Source organism: Stegostoma tigrinum, unplaced genomic scaffold (assembly GCF_030684315.1).
Source record: "Stegostoma tigrinum isolate sSteTig4 unplaced genomic scaffold, sSteTig4.hap1 scaffold_104, whole genome shotgun sequence".
Classification (NCBI taxonomy): Eukaryota; Metazoa; Chordata; class Chondrichthyes; order Orectolobiformes; family Stegostomatidae; genus Stegostoma; species Stegostoma tigrinum.
Window position 1 is genome coordinate 1123360 of NW_026728056.1, and position 20912 is coordinate 1144271.

General features: G+C 47.7%; 1 long non-coding RNA gene across 2 annotated transcripts in view; it reads left to right on the plus strand.

The window, feature by feature from the left end:
* Positions 1-20093, plus strand: part of LOC132207583 (uncharacterized) — a 96198-nt gene extending 76105 nt beyond the window's left edge. For both annotated transcript variants that reach the window (XR_009443595.1, XR_009443596.1), the window contains one exon: positions 19917-20093. This is a non-coding gene — a long non-coding RNA (uncharacterized LOC132207583). The remainder of the gene's footprint in view (positions 1-19916) is intronic.
* The last annotated feature ends 819 nt before the right edge of the window (positions 20094-20912 follow it).

Consider the following 20912-nt stretch of genomic DNA (forward strand, 5'->3'; position numbering starts at 1 on the left):
GAAATGGGGTGCAGTGACTGATTGAAATGGGGTGCAGTGACTGATGGAACTGGGATGCAGTGACTGAGTGAACGGGGATGCAGTGACTGAGTGAACGGGGATGCAGTGACTGAGTGTCCTGGGATGCAGTGACTGAGTGAAATGGGATGCAGTGACCGTTAATTGGGCTGCAGGGACTGTTGGAAATCGGATGCAGTGACTGAGGGGAATGGGATGCAGCGACTGAGTGAACTGGGATGCAGCGACTGAGTGAACTGGGATGCAGTGAATGATTGAACTGGGATGCAGTGCCTAAATGAAATGGGATGCAGTCACTGTGGGAAATGGCATGCAGTGACTGAGGTTAATGCGATGCAGTGACTGAGGGGAATGGGATGCAGTGACTGAGGGAAATGGGATGCAGTGACTGACTGAAATGGGATGCAGTGACTGACTGAAATGGGATGCAGTGACTGAGGGAAAGGAGCTGCAGTGACTGATGGAAATCGGATGCCGTGACTGATGGAGATGGGATGCAGTGACTGAGTGAAATGGGATGCAGTGAGTGATGGAAATGGGATGCAGTGACTGTGTGGCATTGGGTGTGGTGATTGATGGAAATACATTCACTGTCTCAGTTGAATAGGATTCACTGTCTCCGTTAAATGGGATTCACTGTCTCCGTTAAATGGGATTCACTGTCTCCGTTAAATGGGATGCCGTGACTGAGGGAAATGGGATGCCGTGACTGAGTGAAATGGGATGCAGTGACAGATGGAAATTGAATGCAGTGAGAGAGTGAAATTGGATGCAATGACTGTTTGGAAATGGGATGTAGTGACTGAGAGAAATGGGACGCAGTGACTGAGGGAAATGGGATGCAGTGACTGAGGAAATGGGATGCAGTACCTGACGGAACTTGAATGCAGCATCAGATGAGAAACAGGATGCAGTGACTCTGTGAAATGGGATGCAGTGACTGCGTGAAATGGGATGCAGTGAATGAGTGAAGTGAGATGCAGTGACTGATGGAAACGAGATGCAGTGACTGATGGAAAGGAGATGCAGTGACTGAGTGAAATGTGATGGTGACTGCGTGAAATGTGATGCAGTGACTGCGTGAAATGTGATGCAGTGACTGCGTGAAATGGGATGCAGTGACTTAGGGAAATGGGATGCAGTAACTGCGTGAAATGGGATGCAGTGACTGCGTGAAATGGGATGCATTGACTAAGGGAAATGGGATGCAGTGACTGTGGGAAATGGGATGCAGTGACTGTGGGAAACGAGATGAAGTGACTGTGTGAAATGTGATGCTGTGACTGTGTGAAATGTGATGCTGTGACTGTGTGAAATGTGATGCTGTGACTGTGTGAAATGGGATGCAGTGACTGTGTGAAATGGGATGCAGTGACTGTGGGAAATGGGATGCAGTGAATGAGTGAAGTGAGATGCAGTGACTGATGGAAATTGAATGCAGTGTCTGATGCAAATGGCATGCAGTCACTGAGTAAAATGGGATGCAGTGGCTGAGGGAAATGGGATGCAGTGACTGAGGGAAATGGGATGCAGTGACTGAGGGAAATGGGATGCAGTGACTGAGGGAAATGGGATGCAGTGACTGAAGGAAATGGGATGCAGTGACTGAGGGACATGGGTTGCAGTGACTGTGGGAAAATTTTGCAGTGACTGTGGGAAAAGGGAGGCAGTGACTGAGTGAAATGGGAAGCTGTGACTGAGTGAAATGGGAAGCTGTGACTGAGTGAAATGGGCTGCAGTGACTGAGTGAAATGGGCTGCAGTGACTGAGTGAAATGGGCTGCAGTGACTCTGTGAAATGGGGTGCAGTGACTGAGTGAAATGGGCTGCAGTGACTCTGTGAAATGGGGTGCAGTGACTCTGTGAAATGGGGTGCAGTGACTGTGTGAAATGGGATACAGTGATTGAGTGAAAGGGGATTTTGTGACTGAGTTAAAGGAGATGCTGTGACTGAGGGAAATGGGATGCACTGTCTCAGTTCAATGAGATTCACTGTCTCAGTTAAATGGGATGCAGTGACTGAGTGAAATGCGATGCAGTGACTGTGGGAAATGGGTTGCAGTGACTGAGGGTAATGGGATGCAATGACTGAGGTAAATGTGGGAAATGGGTTGCACTGAGTGAGGAAATGAGGCGCAGTAACTGAGGGAAAGGAGATGCCGTGACTGTGGGAAATGGGATGCAGTGACTGTGGGAAATGGGATGTAGTGACTGAGTGAAATGGGATGCAGTGACTGAGTGAAATGGGATGCAGGGACTGAGTGAAATGGGATGCAGGGACTGAGTGAAATGGGATGCAGTGACTGAGTGAAATGGGATGCAGTGAATGAGTGAAGTGAGATGCAGTGACTGATGCAAATGGGATGCAGTGTCTGATGCAAATGGGATGCAGTGACTGAGTGAAATGGGATGCAGTGATTGAGTGAAATGGGATGCAGTGACTGAGTGAAATGGGATGCAGTGACTGATGGAGATTAAATGCAGTGTCTGATGCAAATGGGATGCACGGACTGAGGGAAATGGGATGCACGGACTGAGGGAAATGGGATGCACGGACTGAGGGAAATGGGATGCACGGACTGAGGGAAATGGGATGCACGGACTGAGGGAAATGGGATGCACGGACTGAGGGAAATGGGATGCAGTTACTGAGGGAAATAGGATGCAGTGACTTTTGGAAATGGGATGCAGTGAGTGATGGAAATGGGAGTCAGTGATTGAATGAAATGGGTGCAAGTGACCGTGGAGATGGGATGCAGTGACTTGGGGAAAGGAGATGCAGTGACTGTGGAAACGGGAAGCTGTGACTGAGGGTAAGGGGTTGCAGTGGCGAAGTGAAATGGGACGCCGTGTCTCTGTGAAATGTGATGCGGAGACTGTGGGGAAATGGATGCAGTGACTGAATGAAATGGGATGCAGTGACTGAGTGAAATGTGATGCGTTGACTGATGGAAAGGAGATGCCGTCCCTGTGGGAAATGGCATGCAGTGACTGAGTGAAATGTGAAGCTGTGAATGAGTGAAATGTGAAGCTGTGAATGAGTGAAATGTGAAGCTGTGAATGAGTGAAATGGGATGCCGTGACTGAGGGTAATTGGATGCCGTGACTGAGGGTAATGTGATGCAGTGACTGAGGGTAATGTGATGCAGTGACTGAGGGAAGTGTGACGCAGTGACTGAGTGAAATGGGGTGCAGTGACTGATGGAAATGGGATGCGTGACTGAGTGAAATGGGATGCGGTGACTGAGGGAAATGGGATGCGGTGACTGAGGGAAATGGGATGCGGTGACTGAGGGAAATGGAATGCGGTGACTGTCGGGAATCGGGTGTGGTGACTGATGGAAATGGATGCACTGTCTCAGTTGAACAGGATTCAACGTCTCCGTTAAATAGGATGCAGTGACTGAGTGAAATGGGATGCAGTGACTGTGTGAAATGTGATGCTGTGACTGTGGGAAATGGGATGCAGTGACTGTGGGAAATGGGATGCAGTGACTGTGGGAAACGAGATGAAGTGACTGTGTGAAATGTGATGCTGTGACTGTGTGAAATGTGATGCTGTGACTGTGTGAAATGTGATGCTGTGACTGTGTGAAATGGGATGCAGTGACTGTGTGAAATGGGATGCTGTGACTGTGTGAAATGGGATGCAGTGACTGTGTGAAATGGGATGCTGTGACTGTGTGAAATGGGATGCAGTGACTGTGTGAAATGGGATGCAGTGACTGTGGGAAATGGGATGCAGTGAATGAGTGAAGTGAGATGCAGTGACTGATGGAAATTGAATGCAGTGTCTGATGCAAATGGGATGCAGTCACTGAGTGAAATGGGATGCAGTCACTGAGTGAAATGGGATGCAGTCACTGAGTGAAATGGGATGCAGTGGCTGAGGGAAATGGGATGCAGTGGCTGAGGGAAATGGGATGCAGTGACTGAGGGAAATGGGATGCAGTGACTGAGGGAAATGGGATGCAGTGACTGAGGGAAATGGGATGCAGTGACTGAGGGACATGGGTTGCAGTGACTGTGGGAAAATTTTGCAGTGACTGTGGGAAAAGGGAGGCAGTGACTGAGTGAAATGGGATGCTGTGACTGTGTGAAATGGGATGCAGTGACTGTGTGAAATGGGATGCAGTGACTGTGGGAAATGGGATGCAGTGAATGAGTGAAGTGAGATGCAGTGACTGATGGAAATTGAATGCAGTGTCTGATGCAAATGGGATGCAGTCACTGAGTGAAATGGGATGCAGTCACTGAGTGAAATGGGATGCAGTCACTGAGTGAAATGGGATGCAGTCACTGAGTGAAATGGGATGCAGTGGCTGAGGGAAATGGGATGCAGTGACTGAGGGAAATGGGATGCAGTGACTGAGGGAAATGGGATGCAGTGACTGAGGGACATGGGTTGCAGTGACTGTGGGAAAATTTTGCAGTGACTGTGGGAAAAGGGAGGCAGTGACTGAGTGAAATGGGAAGCTGTGACTGAGTGAAATGGGCTGCAGTGACTGAGTGAAATGGGCTGCAGTGACTGAGGGTAATGGGATGCACTGACTGAGGGAAAGGAGATGCAATGACTCTGGGAAATGGAATGCTGTGACTGAGGGTAATGGGATGCACCGTTTCAGTTCAGTGAGATTCACTGTCTCAGTGAATTGGGATGCAGTGACTGAGGGAAAGCAGATGCAGTGACTGAGTGAAATGGGATGCAGTTACTGAGGGAAATGGGATGCAGTGACTGAGTGAAATGGGATGCAGTGGCCGACGGAAATGGGATACAGTGACCGAGGGAAATGGGATGCAGTGACTGAGTGAAATGGGACGCAGTGACTGAGGGAAATGGGATGCAGTGACTGAGGAAATGGGATGCAGTACCTGACGTAACTTGAATGCAGCATCAGATGAGAAACAGGATGCAGTGACTCTGTGAAATGGGATGCAGTGACTGCGTGAAATGTGATGCAGTGACTGCGTGAAATGTGATGCAGTGACTGCGTGAAATGGGATGCAGTGACTGCGTGAAATGGGATGCAGTGACTTAGGGAAATGGGATGCAGTAACTGCGTGAAATGGGATGCAGTAACTGCGTGAAATGGGATGCAGTGACTGCGTGAAATGGGATGCATTGACTAAGGGAAATGGGATGCAGTGACTGTGGGAAATGGGATGCAGTGACTGTGGGAAATGGGATGCAGTGACTGTGGGAAATGGGATGCAGTGACTGTGGGAAATGGGATGCAGTGAATGAGTGAAGTGAGATGCAGTGACTGATGGAAATTGAATGCAGTGTCTGATGCAAATGGGATGCAGTCACTGAGGGAAATGGGATGCAGTGACTGAAGGAAATGGGATGCAGTGACTGAGGGAAATGGGATGCAGTGACTCAGGGAAATGGGATGCAGTGACTGAGGGAAATGGGATGCAGTGACTGAGCGAAATGGGTTGCAGTGACTGTGGGAAAATTTTGCAGTGACTGTGGGAAAAGGGAGGCAGTGACTGAGTGAAATGGGCTGCAGTGACTGAGTGAAATGGGCTGCAGTGACTGAGTGAAATGGGCTGCAGTGACTGAGTGAAATGGGCTGCAGTGACTGAGTGAAATGGGCTGCAGTGACTCTGTGAAATGGGGTGCAGTGACTGTGTGAAATGGGATACAGTGATTGAGTGAAAGGGGATTTTGTGACTGAGTTAAAGGAGATGCTGTGACTGAGGGAAATGGGATGCACTGTCTCAGTTCAATGAGATTCACTGTCTCAGTTAAATGGGATGCAGTGACTGAGTGAAATGCGATGCAGTGACTGTGGGAAATGGGTTGCAGTGACTGAGGGTAATGGGATGCAATGACTGAGGTAAATGTGGGAAATGGGTTGCACTGAGTGAGGAAATGAGGCGCAGTAACTGAGGGAAAGGAGATGCCGTGACTGTGGGAAATGGGATGCAGTGACTGTGGGAAATGGGATGTAGTGACTGAGTGAAATGGGATGCAGTGACTGAGTGAAATGGGATGCAGGGACTGAGTGAAATGGGATGCAGTGACTGAGTGAAATGGGATGCAGTGACTGAGTGAAATGGGATGCAGTGACTGAGTGAAATGGGATGCAGTGACTGTGGGAAATGGGATGCAGTGAATGAGTGAAGTGAGATGCAGTGTCTGATGCAAATGGGATGCAGTGACTGAGTGAAATGGGATGCAGTGACTGAGTGAAATGGGATGCAGTGACTGAGTGAAATGGGATGCAGTGACTGAGTGAAATGGGATGCAGTGACTGAGTGAAATGGGATGCAGTGACTGTGTGAAGTGGGATGCAGTGACTGATGGAGATTAAATGCAGTGTCTGATGCAAATGGGATGCACGGACTGAGGGAAATGGGATGCACGGACTGAGGGAAATGGGATGCACGGACTGAGGGAAATGGGATGCACGGACTGAGGGAAATGGGATGCACGGACTGAGGGAAATGGGATGCACTGACTGAGGGAAATGGGATGCACTGACTGAGGGAAATGGGATGCAGTGACTGAGGGAAATGGGATGCAGTGACTGAGTGAAATGGGATGCAGTGACTGAGTGAAATGGGATGCAGTGATTGAGTGAAATGGGATGCAGTGACTGAGTGAAATGGGATGCAGTGACTGATGGAGATTAAATGCAGTGTCTGATGCAAATGGGATGCACGGACTGAGGGAAATGGGATGCACGGACTGAGGGAAATGGGATGCACGGACTGAGGGAAATGGGATGCACGGACTGAGGGAAATGGGATGCACGGACTGAGGGAAATGGGATGCACTGACTGAGGGAAATGGGATGCAGTTACTGAGGGAAATAGGATGCAGTGACTTTTGGAAATGGGATGCAGTGAGTGATGGAAATGGGAGTCAGTGATTGAATGAAATGGGTGCAAGTGACCGTGGAGATGGGATGCAGTGACTTGGGGAAAGGAGATGCAGTGACTGTGGAAACGGGAAGCTGTGACTGAGGGTAAGGGGTTGCAGTGGCGAAGTGAAATGGGACGCCGTGTCTCTGTGAAATGTGATGCGGAGACTGTGGGGAAATGGATGCAGTGACTGAATGAAATGGGATGCAGTGACTGAGTGAAATGTGATGCGTTGACTGATGGAAAGGAGATGCCGTCCCTGTGGGAAATGGCATGCAGTGACTGAGTGAAATGTGAAGCTGTGAATGAGTGAAATGGGATGCCGTGACTGAGGGTAATGTGATGCAGTGACTGAGGGTAATGTGATGCAGTGACTGAGGGTAATGTGATGCAGTGACTAAGGGTAGTGTGACGCAGTGACTGAGTGAAATGGGGTGCAGTGACTGATGGAAATGGGATGCGTGACTGAGTGAAATGGGATGCGGTGACTGAGTGAAATGGGATGCGGTGACTGAGGGAAATGGGATGCGGTGACTGAGGGAAATGGAATGCGGTGACTGTCGGGAATCGGGTGCGGTGACTGATGGAAATGGATGCACTGTCTCAGTTGAACAGGATTCAACGTCTCCGTTAAATGGGATGCAGTGACTGAGTGAAATGGGATGCAGTGACTGAGTGAAAAAGGATGCAATGACTGAGTGAAATGGGATGCAGTGGCTGAGTGAAATGGGATGCAGTGACTGAGGGTAATGGGATGCACTGACTGAGGGAAAGGAGATGCAATGACTCTGGGAAATGGAATGCTGTGACTGAGGGTAATGGGATGCACCGTTTCAGTTCAATGAGATTCACTGTCTCAGTGAATTGGGATGCTGTGACTGAGGGAAAGCAGATGCATTGACTGAGTGAAATGGGATGCAGTTACTGAGGGAAATGGGATGCAGTGACTGAGTGAAATGGGATGCAGTGGCTGACGGTAATGGGATGCAGTGGCTGACGGTAATGGGATGCAGTGACTGAGTGTAATGGGGTGCAGTGGCGGCGTGAAATGGGATGCAGTGGCTGCGTGAAATGGGATGTCGTGACTGAGTGAAATGGGACGCCCAAACTGATGAAAATGGGATGCACTGACTGAGTGAAATGGGACGCAGTGACTGAGGGAAATAGGATGCAGTGACTGACTGTAATGGGATGCAGTGACTGAGTGTAATGTGATGCCATGACTGTGGGGAATTGGGTGTGGTGATGATCGAAATGGATTCACTGTTGCAGTTGAATAGGATTCACTGTCTCCGTTAGAAGGGATGCAGTAACTGAGTGAAATGGGATGCAGTGACTGAAGGAAATGGGATGCAGTGACTGATGGAAATGGGATGCAGTGCCTGAGTGATATGGGATGCTGAGACTGAGTGAAATGGGATGCATTGACTGATTGAAATGAGATGCAGTGACTGACTGAAATGGGATGCAGTCACTGACTGAAATGGGAGGCAGTGACTGCGTGAAGTGGGACGCCATGACTGAGTGAAATGGGACGCCGTGACTGAGTGAAATTGGACGCCGTGACTGAGTGTAATGGGATGTAGTGACTGAGTGAAATGGGATGCAGTGACTGAGTGAAATGGGATGCGGTGACTGCGTGAAGTGGGACGCCGTGACTGAGTGAAATGGGACGCCGTGACTGAGTGAAATGGGACGCCGTGACTGAGTGTAATGGGATGTAGTGACTGAGTGAAATGGGATGCAGTGACTGAGTGAAATGGGATGCGGTGACTGAGTGAAGTGGGGTGCAGTGGCTGCGTGAAATGGGATGCAGTGACTGAGTGAATTGGGATGCAGTGACTGAGGGAAATAGGATGCAGTGACTGCGTGAAATGAGCTGCAATGACTGTGTGAAGTGGGATGCAGTGACTGATGGAGATTAAATGCAGTGTCTGATGCAAATGGGATGCACGGACTGAGTGAAATGGGATGCACTGACTGAGGGAAATGGGATGCACTGACTGAGGGAAATGGGATGCACTGACTGATGGAAATGGGATGCAGTGACTGAGGGAAATGGGATGCAGTTACTGAGGGAAATAGGATGCAGTGACTTTTGGAAATGGGATGCAGTGAGTGATGGAAATGGGAGTCAGTGATTGAATGAAATGGGTGCAAGTGACCGTGGAGATGGGATGCAGTGACTTGGGGAAAGGAGACAGTGACTGTGGAAACGGGAAGCTGTGACTGAGGGTAACGGGTTGCAGTGGCGAAGTGAAATGGGACGCCGTGTCTCTGTGAAATGTGATGCGGAGACTGTGGGGAAATGGATGCAGTGACTGAATGAAATGGGATGCAGTGACTGAGTGAAATGTGATGCGTTGACTGATGGAAAGGAGATGCCATCCCTGTGGGAAATGGCATGCAGTGACTGAGTGAAATGGGAAGCTGTGAATGAGTGAAATGGGATGCCGTGACTGAGGGTAATTGGATGCCGTGACTGAGGGTAATGTGATGCAGTGACTGAGGGTAATGGGGTGCAGTGACTGAGTGAAATGGGATGCGTGACTGAGTGAAATGGGATGCGGTGACTGAGGGAAATGGGATGCGGTGACTGAGGGAAATGGAATGCGGTGACTGTCGGGAATCGGGTGCGGTGACTGATGGAAATGGATGCACTGTCTCAGTTGAATAGGATTCAACGTCTCCGTTAAATAGGATGCAGTGACTGAGTCAAATGGGATGCAGTGACTGAGTGAAAAAGGATGCAATGACTGAGTGAAAAAGGATGCAATGACTGAGTGAAATGGGATGCAGTGGCTGAGTGAAATGGGATGCAGTGACTGAGGGAAATGAGATGCAGTGACTGAGGGAAAGGAGATGCAGTGACTCTGGGAAATGGAATGCTGTGCCTGAGGGTAAGGGGATGCAGTGACTGAGGGGAAGGAGATGCAGTGACTGAGGGGAAGGAGATGCAGTGACTGTGTGAAATGGGTTGCAGTGACTGTCAGAAATGGTTTGCAGTGACTGAGGGAAATGGGATGCAGTTACTGAGGGAAATGGGATGCAGTTACTGAGGGAAATGGGATGCAGTGACTGAGTGAACTGGGATGCAGTGACTGAGGGAAATTGGAAGCAGAGACTGAGTGAAATGTGATGCAGTGACTGAGGGAAATAGGATGCAGTGACTGAGTGTAATGGGACGCAGTGACTCTGGGGACATGGGATGCAGTGACTGTCTGAAATGGGAGGGTGTGACTCACTGAAATGGGAGGGTGTGACTCACTGAAATGGGAGGGTGTGACTCACTGAAATGGGAGGCAGTGACTGAGTGAAATGGGATGCAGTCACTGAGTGAAATGGGATGATGTGACCGTGGGAAATGGGATGCAGTGACTGAGGGTAATGGGAGGCAGTGACTGCGTGAAGTGGGATGTAGTGACTGAGTGAAATGGGATGCAGTGACTGACGTAATGGGAAGGAGTGAATGAGGTAATAGGGATGCAGTGCCTGACGGGCCTTGGGGTGCAGTGACTGAGGGAAGTGGGATGTAGTGACTAATGGAATTGGAGTGCAGTGACCGCATCAGATTTGGAACTGGGTCATGAGCCTGGCCAGGTGTTAGATTTGGAAGTAGGTGATCACCTTGGTGATAGCGATCACAATTCTAAGATAATAAACTGCCAACCTCAGCGATCACAATTCTGTTATGTTTACTTTAGTGATGGAAAGGTAGAGGTGTACACCACTGGGCAAGAGTTATCTGGGGGAAAGGCAATTCCGATGAGATTTGGCAAGATTTTGGGAGCATAGGATGGGGAAGGAAACTGCAAGGGATGGGCACAATAGAAATGTAGAGCTTATTCAAGGAAAAGTTCCTGTGTATCCTAGATAAGTATGTACCTGTCAGGCCGGGAGGAAGCTGTAGAGCGCGGGAGCCGTGGTTTACGAAGGAAGCGGAATCTCTGGTCAAGAGGAAGCAGAAGGCTTCTGTTACTCTCAGATGTGAATGCTCAGTCAGGGTGCTTGAGGGTTACAAGGTAGCCAGGAAAGACCGAAAGAGAGAGCTCAGAAGAGCCAGGAGGAGATTTGAGAAGTTGTTGGCGGATAGGATCAGGGTAAACCGTAAGGTTTTCTATCGGTATTTAAGAAATAAAAGAATGAGAAAAGTAAGATTAGGCCCAATCAAGGATAGTAGTGGGAAGTTGTGTGTGGAGTCAGATGAGATAGGGGAAGCGTGAAATGAATATTTTTCAACAGTATTCACTCTAGAAAACGACAATGTTGTCGAGGAGAATACAGAGATACAGGCTACTGGACTAGGTGGGATTGAGGTTCACAAGGAAGAGGTATTTGAAATCCTACAGAGGGTGAAGACAGCTATGACCCCTGGGCCGGATGGGATTTATCCTCGGATCCTCGGGGAATCCAGGGAGGAGATTGCCGAGCCTTTGGCATTGATCTTTAACTCATCATTGTCTACAGGAATAGTGCCAGATGACTGGAGGATAGCAATTGTGGTTCTCCTGTTCAAGAAGGGGAGTAGAGACAACCATGGTAATTATCGGCCAGTGAGCCTTACCTCAGTTGTTGGTAAAGTGTTGGAAAAGGTTCTAAGGGACAGGATTTATAATCATCTAGAAAAGAATAAATTGATTAGGGATAGTCAGCACAGTTTTGTGAAGGGTAGGTCGTGCCTCACAAACCTTATTGAGTTCTTTGAGAAGGTGACCAAACAGATAGATGAGAGGAAACCGGTTGATGTGGTGTATATGGATTTCAGCAAGGCGTTCGATAAGGTTCCCCATAACAGACTATTGTACAAAATGCAGAGGAATGGAATTGTGGGAGATATAGCAGTTTGGATCGGAATTTGGCCTGCTGAAAGAAGACAGAGGGTGGTAGTTGATGGGAAACGTTCATCCTGGAGACCAGTTTCTGGTGGTACCGCAAGGGTCGGTGTTGGGTCCACTGCTGTTTGTCATTTTTATAAATGACCTGGATGAGGGCAGTGAAGGATGAGTTAGGAAATTTGCAGACAACACTAAGATAGGTGGAGTTGTGGATTGTGACAAAGGATTGGTTGCAGAGAGACACAGATAAGCTGCAGAGCTGGGCTGAGAGGTGGCAAATGGAGTTTAATGCAGACAAGCGTGAGGTGATGCACTTCGGCAGGAGTAACCAGAAGGCAAAGTACAGGGCCAATGGTAAGATTCTTAGTAGTATAGATGAGCGGAGAGATCTCGGTGTCCATGAACACAGATCCTTGAAAGTTGCCACCCAGGTTGACAGGGCTGTTAAGAAGGCATACAGTGTTTTAGCTTTGATTAATAGAGGGATCGAGTTCCGGAACCAAGAGGTTATGGTGAAGCTGTACAAAACTCTGAAGCGGCCACATTGGAGTATTGTATACAGTTCTGGTCACCGCATTATAAGAAGGATGTGGAAGCTTTGGAAAGGGTGCAGAGGAGATTTACTAGGATGTTGCCTGGTATGGAGGGAAGGTCTTACGAGGAAAGGCTGAGGGACTTGAGGCTGTCGTCATTAGAGAGAAGAAGGTTGAGGGGTGACTTAATTGAAACATATAAAATAATCAGAGGGTGAGATAGGGTGGATAGGGAGAGCCTTTTTCCTAGGATGGTGATGGCGAGCACGTGGGGGCAGAGCTTTAAATTGAGGGGTGAAAGATACAGGACAGATGTCAGAGGTAGTTTCTTTACTCAGACAGTAGTAAGGGAATGGAACGCTTTGCCTGCAACGGTAGTAGATTCGCCAACTTCAGGTACATTTAAGTGGTCATTGGACAAGCATATGGACGTACATGGAATAGTGCAGGTTAGATGGGCTTGAGATCGGCATGACAGGTCAGCACAAGATCAAGGGCCGAAGGGCCTGTACTGTGCTGTAATGTTCTATGTTCTATCTTCTATGGCTAGCTCTCCCTGTGCTCCGTGTGATTTAACTTCCCTACTGGACTACTGTGAGGAACCTTCTTGAACGCCTTACTGAAACCCATATACGTCCATGTTTCTGCCTCAATCAATGCTCTTCATTCCTACTTTAAAAAACTCATTCAAATTACATGAGTTATGATTTCCTGTGCACATGTGTCCTCGGATCCCATGGACTGTTTCCTGTTCTAACAGTCTTCAAATGGGGAATCTTGTCAAAAGCTCTGCTGAAGCCCAAGTAGACTGTGTCAAATGCATTGCCCTCATCCACACACCTAGTTAGCTCTTCAGTCATAGATTCATAGAGTCATACAGCACAGAATCAGGACCCTCACTCCTAATCATCTGTACTGATCAGGTGTCCCAAACTTAACCGGTCCCATTTGCCTGCGTTTGGTATCCGTCTAAACCTTTCCTCATTGTGTACCTGTCCAAATGTCTTTTAAATACAGAAATTTTATCTGCCTCTACCACGTCTGTCGGCAGCTCATTGCATTCACGCACCACCCTCTGTGTGGGAAAAGTTGCCGGTCGGGTCACTTTTAAATCTTTCCCTTTCACATTTGAACCTACTCCCTTCTAGCTTTGGACTCCCCTACCTTGGTTATTCCCCTTATCAATGCCCATCATGATTTTTTACACCTCTGGAAGTCACCCCTTCATCTCCGATCCTCCAGGGAAAAAGTCCGAGTCTATCCACCACTCCTCGTAAACCCTCCAGTCCCGGCAATGACCTTTTGTAATTATTTTTGCACTCTGTATAGTTTAACAGCATTCTTCCTACGGCAGGGTAACCAGAATTCACTGAAGTATTATGACATAGAACATAGAACATTACAGCGCAGTACAGGCCCTTCAGCCCTCGATGTTGCACCAACCTGTGAATCCAACCTGAAGCCCATCTAACCGACACTATTCCATTACCATCCATATATTTAGCAATGTTCATTTAAATGCCCTTAAACTTGGCAATCTACTCCTGTTGCAGGCAGGGCATTCCGTACCCATACTACTCTCTGAATAAAGAACCTCCCTCTGACATGTGTCCCATATCTATCTCCCCTCAATTTAAACCTATCTCCACTCGTGCTCACCATCACCATCGAGGAAAAAGACTATCGCTGTCCACCTATCTAATCCTCTGATTATCTTGTATGTCTCTATTAAGTTGCCTCTTCACCTTCTTCTGACAAAAACAGCCTCAAGTCCCGAAGCTTTTCCTCATAAGACCTTCCTTCCACACCAGACAAGATCCTAATAAACCCCCTCCAAATCCTTCCAATAATGTGGCGATCAGAACTGTACGCAATAGTCCAAGCGCGGCCGCACCAGTGTTTTGTACAGCTGCAACATGACCTCATGGCTCCGAAACTCAATCTCTGTACCAATAAAACCTAACACGCCGTACGCCTTCTGAACAAGCCTATCAATCTGCGTGGCAACTTTCAGGGATCTACGCACATGGACACCGAGATCTCTCTGCTCATCCACACCACCAAGATTCTGGGCAGCACGGTGGCTCAGTGGTTCGCACTGCAGCCTCGGGCAACTGTCTGTGCGAAGTTTGCACGTTCTCCCCGTGTCTGCTTGCATTTCCTCCTGGTGATCCAGTTAAGGCGGATAAGGGAGGGAAGGGGAATATGTGTCTGGTGGCGGCATCCTGCTGGTGGTGGTGGAAATGGTGCCTGAGGTTGGTATGGATGTGGGTATGTGGGTTGATAGGTAAGGTCAAGTGGAACCTTATTGCTATCTTGGGAGGGAAGAGAAAAGGTGAGGGCAAAAGTGCTGGGTTGGACACAGTTGAGGGCCCTGTCGACCACGGAGCCGGAGAATCCTCAGTTGAGGAAGAAGATGGACATTTTGGAGGCTCCCTTGTTGATGTTGGCCTCATGAGAACATGTTCGATGGAGATGGAGGAAGTGAGAGAAGAGGTTGGAGTCTTTACAGAAAGTGGGGTGTGAGGATATATCGACCAGGTAGCTGTGAGAGTCAGAGAGTTTGTAATGGATATTAGTGCGAAGCCTACCCCCAGGAATGGAAGCAGAAATGTTGAGGAAGGGAAGGGTGGAGTCAGAGGTAGAGCAGGTGAAAGTGAGGGCAGGATGGAAATTGGAGGCGGAGTTGATGAAGTTTTCCAATTTCAGACAAGAGAGAGAAGCAGCTGGATGATATCATTGATGTATCGGAGAAAGTGTTGTGGGTGGGAATGTTCCACGTACCCCGTGAAGAGACAGGTTTAACTCGGGCCCACGCAGGTGCCCGGAGCTGCTCCTCTTACCCGAAGAAAATGAGAGGAGTTAAACAACAAGTTGTTGAGGGTGAGGATGAGGTCGACCAAGTGGAGGAGGGTGGTGGTGGGAGGGGCATGTACAGGTCTTTGCTCCAAGAAGAAGGGGACAGCCCTAAGAACCTCCTGGTGGGGAATGGATGTGTAAAGGAATTACACGTTCATGGTAAAGAGGACGCAGCTGGAACCGGCAAACTGATGTTTTTAAAACTGCGTAAAATGTCAGAGTATTTCTGGATGTATGTGGGCAGTGCTTGGACCAGGGGACAGAAGATTGAGTCAAGGTCGGAAGAGATGAGTTCTGTGGGGCAGGAACAGGCTGAAACAATGGGTCTGCCAGGACAGTCTCATTTGTGGATTTTTAGGGGGACATAGGAGCAACCTGTGGGGAGCTGTGGCCTTTCAGCTTGGAAACAGAGGGGGAAGATCACCAGATAGACCAAGATCAGTTACTGTAGTAGATACAGTGGCCCGGTGCGGTCATGGTCCAGGAGAAGTCGGAGGAGGTATCTGAGAGCTGGCGCTCAGCCTCTGCAAGGTAGACTTCAGCTCACCAGACCACAACAGCACCACCTTATCGGCAGGCTTAATAACAAAGTCAGGGTGAGATATGAGTGCGTGGAGGGCAGTCAGTTGGGCAGGACGTAGGTTGGGTTTGGTGCAGGGAACAGAGAAATTGAGGTGATAGCACGTCGACAGTTCTCAATGAACAGATTGAGTGCACCTGCATCCCCACCTTAACAATTCTGCACTGAGGGTGTCTGCACTGAGGGGTGCCATTAACTGTATATTTTTCTGTAATAGTTGATTTCCCAAAGTGGAGCATCTCACATTTAATGGATTAAAATCCACTTGCCGTTTCTGCAACTGATCTGTATCCTTTTATGACGTCGACACTCATCCTGATTCTCCCAATCATTCTATTGTCTGCAAACTTGCTAACCCATCCATCTATATTTTCACCTCAGTCATTTTGTATCGACCACAAACAGCAGAGGTCCCAGCACAGATCCCTGCGGAACACCAATCGTCCTGGATCTACAGCCTGAAAAGCACCATTCCACCTCTTGCCTCTGTCTTCTCTGGGCAAGCCAGTTGTGAATCCAAGCATCCAAGCCACCATTGACTCGGTGCATCTTAATTTTCTGGATGATCCTATCATGAGGCACCTTGTTGAAAGTATTGCTAAAATCCATGTCAACAATATCCACTGCTCTACCTTCATTGATCACATTCGTCACCTCCTCAAAAAATTCAGTCAAGTTAGGAAGACATGACCTGCCCTGCACAAAGCCATGCTGACTGTCCCGAATGAGGCCATGCTGTTCCAAATACAGATAAATACAATCCCTAAGAATTCTCTCCAATAGCTTCCAATGAACGATGAGAAACTCGCTAGTCGAGAGTTTCCTGGATTGACCCTATTTCCCTTCTTGAACAGAAGAAGAACATTTAGCAACTTGCTAATCCTCCAGTACCCCTCCAGTGGCTACCAAGGATACAAAGATATTGCTGAATGCCCCGACAATCTCTTCTCTCACCTCGCTCAAAAACCTTGAGGAGATACCATTGGGTCCTGAGGACTTATCCACCTTAATGCTCTTTCTTGATTTCAAAATGCTGTTATCATATGAGCATGCTCCACACAAATCCCACTATCCTCCACACCCTTCGCCTGAGTGAATAGTGATGCACGGACTTAATTTAGGATCTTGCCCACATCCTCTGCTTCCAAACACAAGTTCCCTCCTTTATCCTGAATGGTCGTACCTTCTTGCTATTTATCCCCTTGTTTTAGATGTATGCACAGAATGCCTTGGGATTTCCTTCAACCCTCCTTGCCAAGGTCATTTGATCGCCTTTCTTTTTCTGCTTTCTTTATGTCAGCCCTGTTCGATTTTAGCTTCCTAAACCTGACATATTTTTGTTTTTCCCTTTTGACTAACTTCACAACCTCCCCAATTATCCAAGGGTCTTTTACCTTGCCATCGTTGTCCTTCCTCCTTCCTGATCCTAAACTCATAAGCAGGCCTTTAAACAATTCCCATATGGCAAATGTGACAGCTCCTCCCAATTAACACTCCCCAGCTCCTACCTAAAATTGATATAATTTACTCTCCCCCAAGGTCCTGACTTATACTTCTTCATAGCAATCTTAAAATTTAAGGAGTTGTGATCACTATTTCCAAAATGCTTTCCCACCCTTCTCACCAGTTACCTGACCAGGACAAAGTCCAGTATGGCCCATCTTCTATCCACGTACTGTGTCAAGAAACTCTCTTGGATAGACTTAACAAATTCAGCCTCATGTAAACTCTTGTTGTAAGGGAGTCCCAGTCAATACCGGGGAGGTTAAATTCACTGACTGTGACAACTCTGACTTATCGCATTGTTTCAAAAGCTGCCTACATATTTGTTCCTCAGTGTGTCAGTGGCAAAAGGGGAGCAGGCTATTAGTTTAATCTGATCAGAGTGATTGTGTCTATCTTATTTTTGAACGCTACCTCTGTTGCCTCAGTGGGCAAGCCTTCCAGAATGTCCTTTCTAGGTACAGATGCAACATTTCCCACAGGTTAGGAGAGCACCTCCTTCTTTTATCTTCCCCTCTATCTTGTCTAAAGCAATGAAACCCTGGAACATTGAGCACCCAGTCCGGTCTCTGTCTCAACCAAGCCTCTGTAATGGCCTCAACATCAGAGTCCCATGTACTGATCCAGGCTCTAAGCTCATCTGCCTTACCTGTAATACTCCTGGCAGTGAAATAAACATATTTCAGCTTGTTCGTGCCATCATGTTCATGTACCTGTCTCTGACTGCCATTCTTTTCTGATTTATTGGTCCTAGCATGTACCTGCCATCAATTCATCTGCTTGCTGACCTGCTGCTCTGGTTCCCAGCTGCCTGCCAGTCTTTAAATCCTCCCAAGTAGCACTAGCAAACCTCCCTGTGAGGGTATTTGTTCCCGTTCAGTTTAGGTGCAACCCATCCCTCTTACACAGGTCACCCCTTGCCAAAGAAGCGGTCGCAATTATCCATGAACCTGAAAGCCTGCCCCCAGTACCAGCTCCTTCACCAATGCATTCTTCTCACCTATCTTTCTCTGACTTAACTCACTAACATGTGGCACTCGTGGCAACCCATAAATTATTACCTTCTAGGTCCTGCCTTTCAGCCTCTTTGCTAACTCCTTGTACACAGTCCACAGGATCTCATCCCTCTTTCTACCTACGTCATTGGTACCAATGCGCACAATGGCCTCTGGCTGCTCACCCTCCCCCTTAAGAATTTCTTGCAACCACTCAGAGATGTCCTTGACCTTGGTACCAGGGAAGCAACACACAGCCCTGGTATCTCAAATGTGGCTACAGAAACTATGCCCCCAACGAATGAGTCTCCAACCACGATCACTCACTTGGATTTGCCTGACCCTGTCCCACAGCAGGGCGGTTTGTACCACGGACCTGGCAGCTGCTGATTTTATAACCGTTCCAGTTTAGTTTTAGATCAGTGTTAACCTTGATTAATTGGATAGCCAAGCACCTCAGTGGGCGACAGTACAGGAGAATTAAATTCTTAGGCTCACGGATTCTGTGAGAGTCAAAGACAAGCACTGAATTGTTCGAACCTCATTTCCAACACTTGGCCCATTACCCTGCATGGCTTGGATAACACTTGCACATTTAAAAAAATGTAAGGATGATGTGAGGGTAAGGACATGGAATTTTGTGATATGGTCATATTCGCTCTTGTTGGAGCTGATTGCTGCTTCGCACTTGTATGGTGCAAATGTTACTTATCGTTTATCAGGCCAAGCCTGATCGTTGTCCAAGTCTCGCTGTATTTTCTCATCGTTGACTTCACTGTTGGAAAAGTCATGAATTCTGCTGGACACCTGGACAATATTCAATGAACGTTCATGTCTCCACTTTGGTTCAAGTGAAGACATGACTTCAGCCAGTGCAGGTATCCAGTGAATGCCACTGACTCAATTTTCTATTCCTCTGCTTCACACCACATTCAATCAGAAGTTGCCTTGGTGGAAATGACAGATTGCAGTTTCCTTCCTTTTCAAGCTCAGGATCTCTGATCATATTTGTGGGAAATCCTGAATGAGGTTATGAGAAGTGTGAGCCTGACGAAAAGTAAACTGGACCTTAGTGTGCAGCTGTTTGACAGCACTGTCATCCAGATGTTGCGTTCCTTTGCTGATGATTGAGAATACATTGAGGTCATAATTGGTCAGGACAATTTGTCTGCCGATTGCGTGATAGGTCATCTTTCGATGAAATGTGAGTGTTGCAAGTGTTTAAAAATGTACTGGAAAACATTTACTGTTGGTGTGGCGACCTTGGGGCACATTGTTCCAGTACAGTTTGTGGGATGCTGCCAGGTGCCATGGCATTTGCAGTATCCGGAACATTCAGTCTTGTCATTGCATGAAATAATTTGAATTGCGTGTAAGTTAAGATCTGTGATGCCTCCTCAGGATGAGGGCAAGAAGATCATCCAGACTGGTGAATGGTTTCATCTGCTCCTTCACCTTTTGTTCGTAACATCTTGTAATAACTGCCATGTAGCCTGATGAGAAACTAAAGCTCATCTTGATTCATTTGCATTCGAAGGTGCCTATTTTTCCCAAACAAAAGGACCCATCACTGAGCGGAAAGTATGGAGAATGTTATAGACATCAGTGGTGAGATAATGCTGGATCTTGACCAGCAAAACCATTGTTGTGTTGGTGAAATGCAAACAAAAATCTATATGATGTAAACTTTATTCTCAGCTAATCCCTTTAACAAATGACAGATTCTGATGTTGGTAACTGGAAAGCCTCCATTGTTGGAGGACGAGAAGCCGTATCCAATTGAAGCAGCACAGGCTTCTGCGATGACTGTGGAAACCACTGCTTATGCCTTGCTTCAAGCGTTGTCAAGGAATGATATCGACGATGCAACACCGATTGCGAGGTGGCCAACGATGCAACAGAACTATGGTGGTGGATTTCACTCGACGCAGGTAAATGCTTGAGATCACAACAGCAGGCATTCAGATATTTCCATGGATCATGTTACTAACTGGTGGTTGTTGCAGTTTGCAATCAAACTGGACACTGCATTTTCATCTGCAGGTTTGGTGCATTGGCACAAATTCCAGTTCTTCAATGGTGTTAATCCTTGGTTAAATTCTTACATGCACTTTGCCTGTGCATCACTTTTCCTTTTGGCATTGTCCTTGAAAAGTACCTGTTTCTGGAAACCTTCACTTGCTTGTCACAGGATCATTGAGGGACAGCATAATAGAGTGCTATGGCAATGGAACAGACCCTTCAGCAAATTGTATGTGCCCTCACAAGATGCAAGTCCCGAACTATTCTCATCACATTTCCCAGCACTCGACCCAGAGCCTTGTATGCCTTGGCATCACAAATGCCCAATCAAAGACTTGTTAAATGTTATCATTTCTGCCTCTACCACCCACACAGTCGGTGCGTTCCACATTCTCACCACAGGTTGGGTGCAAAAACAAGTAAGCTTCCTCAAGAGATGGTAGGAACTTGCCAATGCTGGAGAATCTGAGAGAACAAGGTGTAGAACTGGATGAACACAGCGGGCCGAGCAGCATCAGAGAAGCAAGAAAGCTGACGTTTCGGGTCGAGACCCTTCTTCAAAAATGGGTGAGGAGAAGGAGATTCTGAAAAAAGTAGGGAGAAGTGGGGAGGCAGATAGAAGATTGGTAAAGGAGAAGTTAGGTGAACTGTCCTGTGCTGTCCACTCACTGTCCCCTGCTCCAGAATCATAGAAT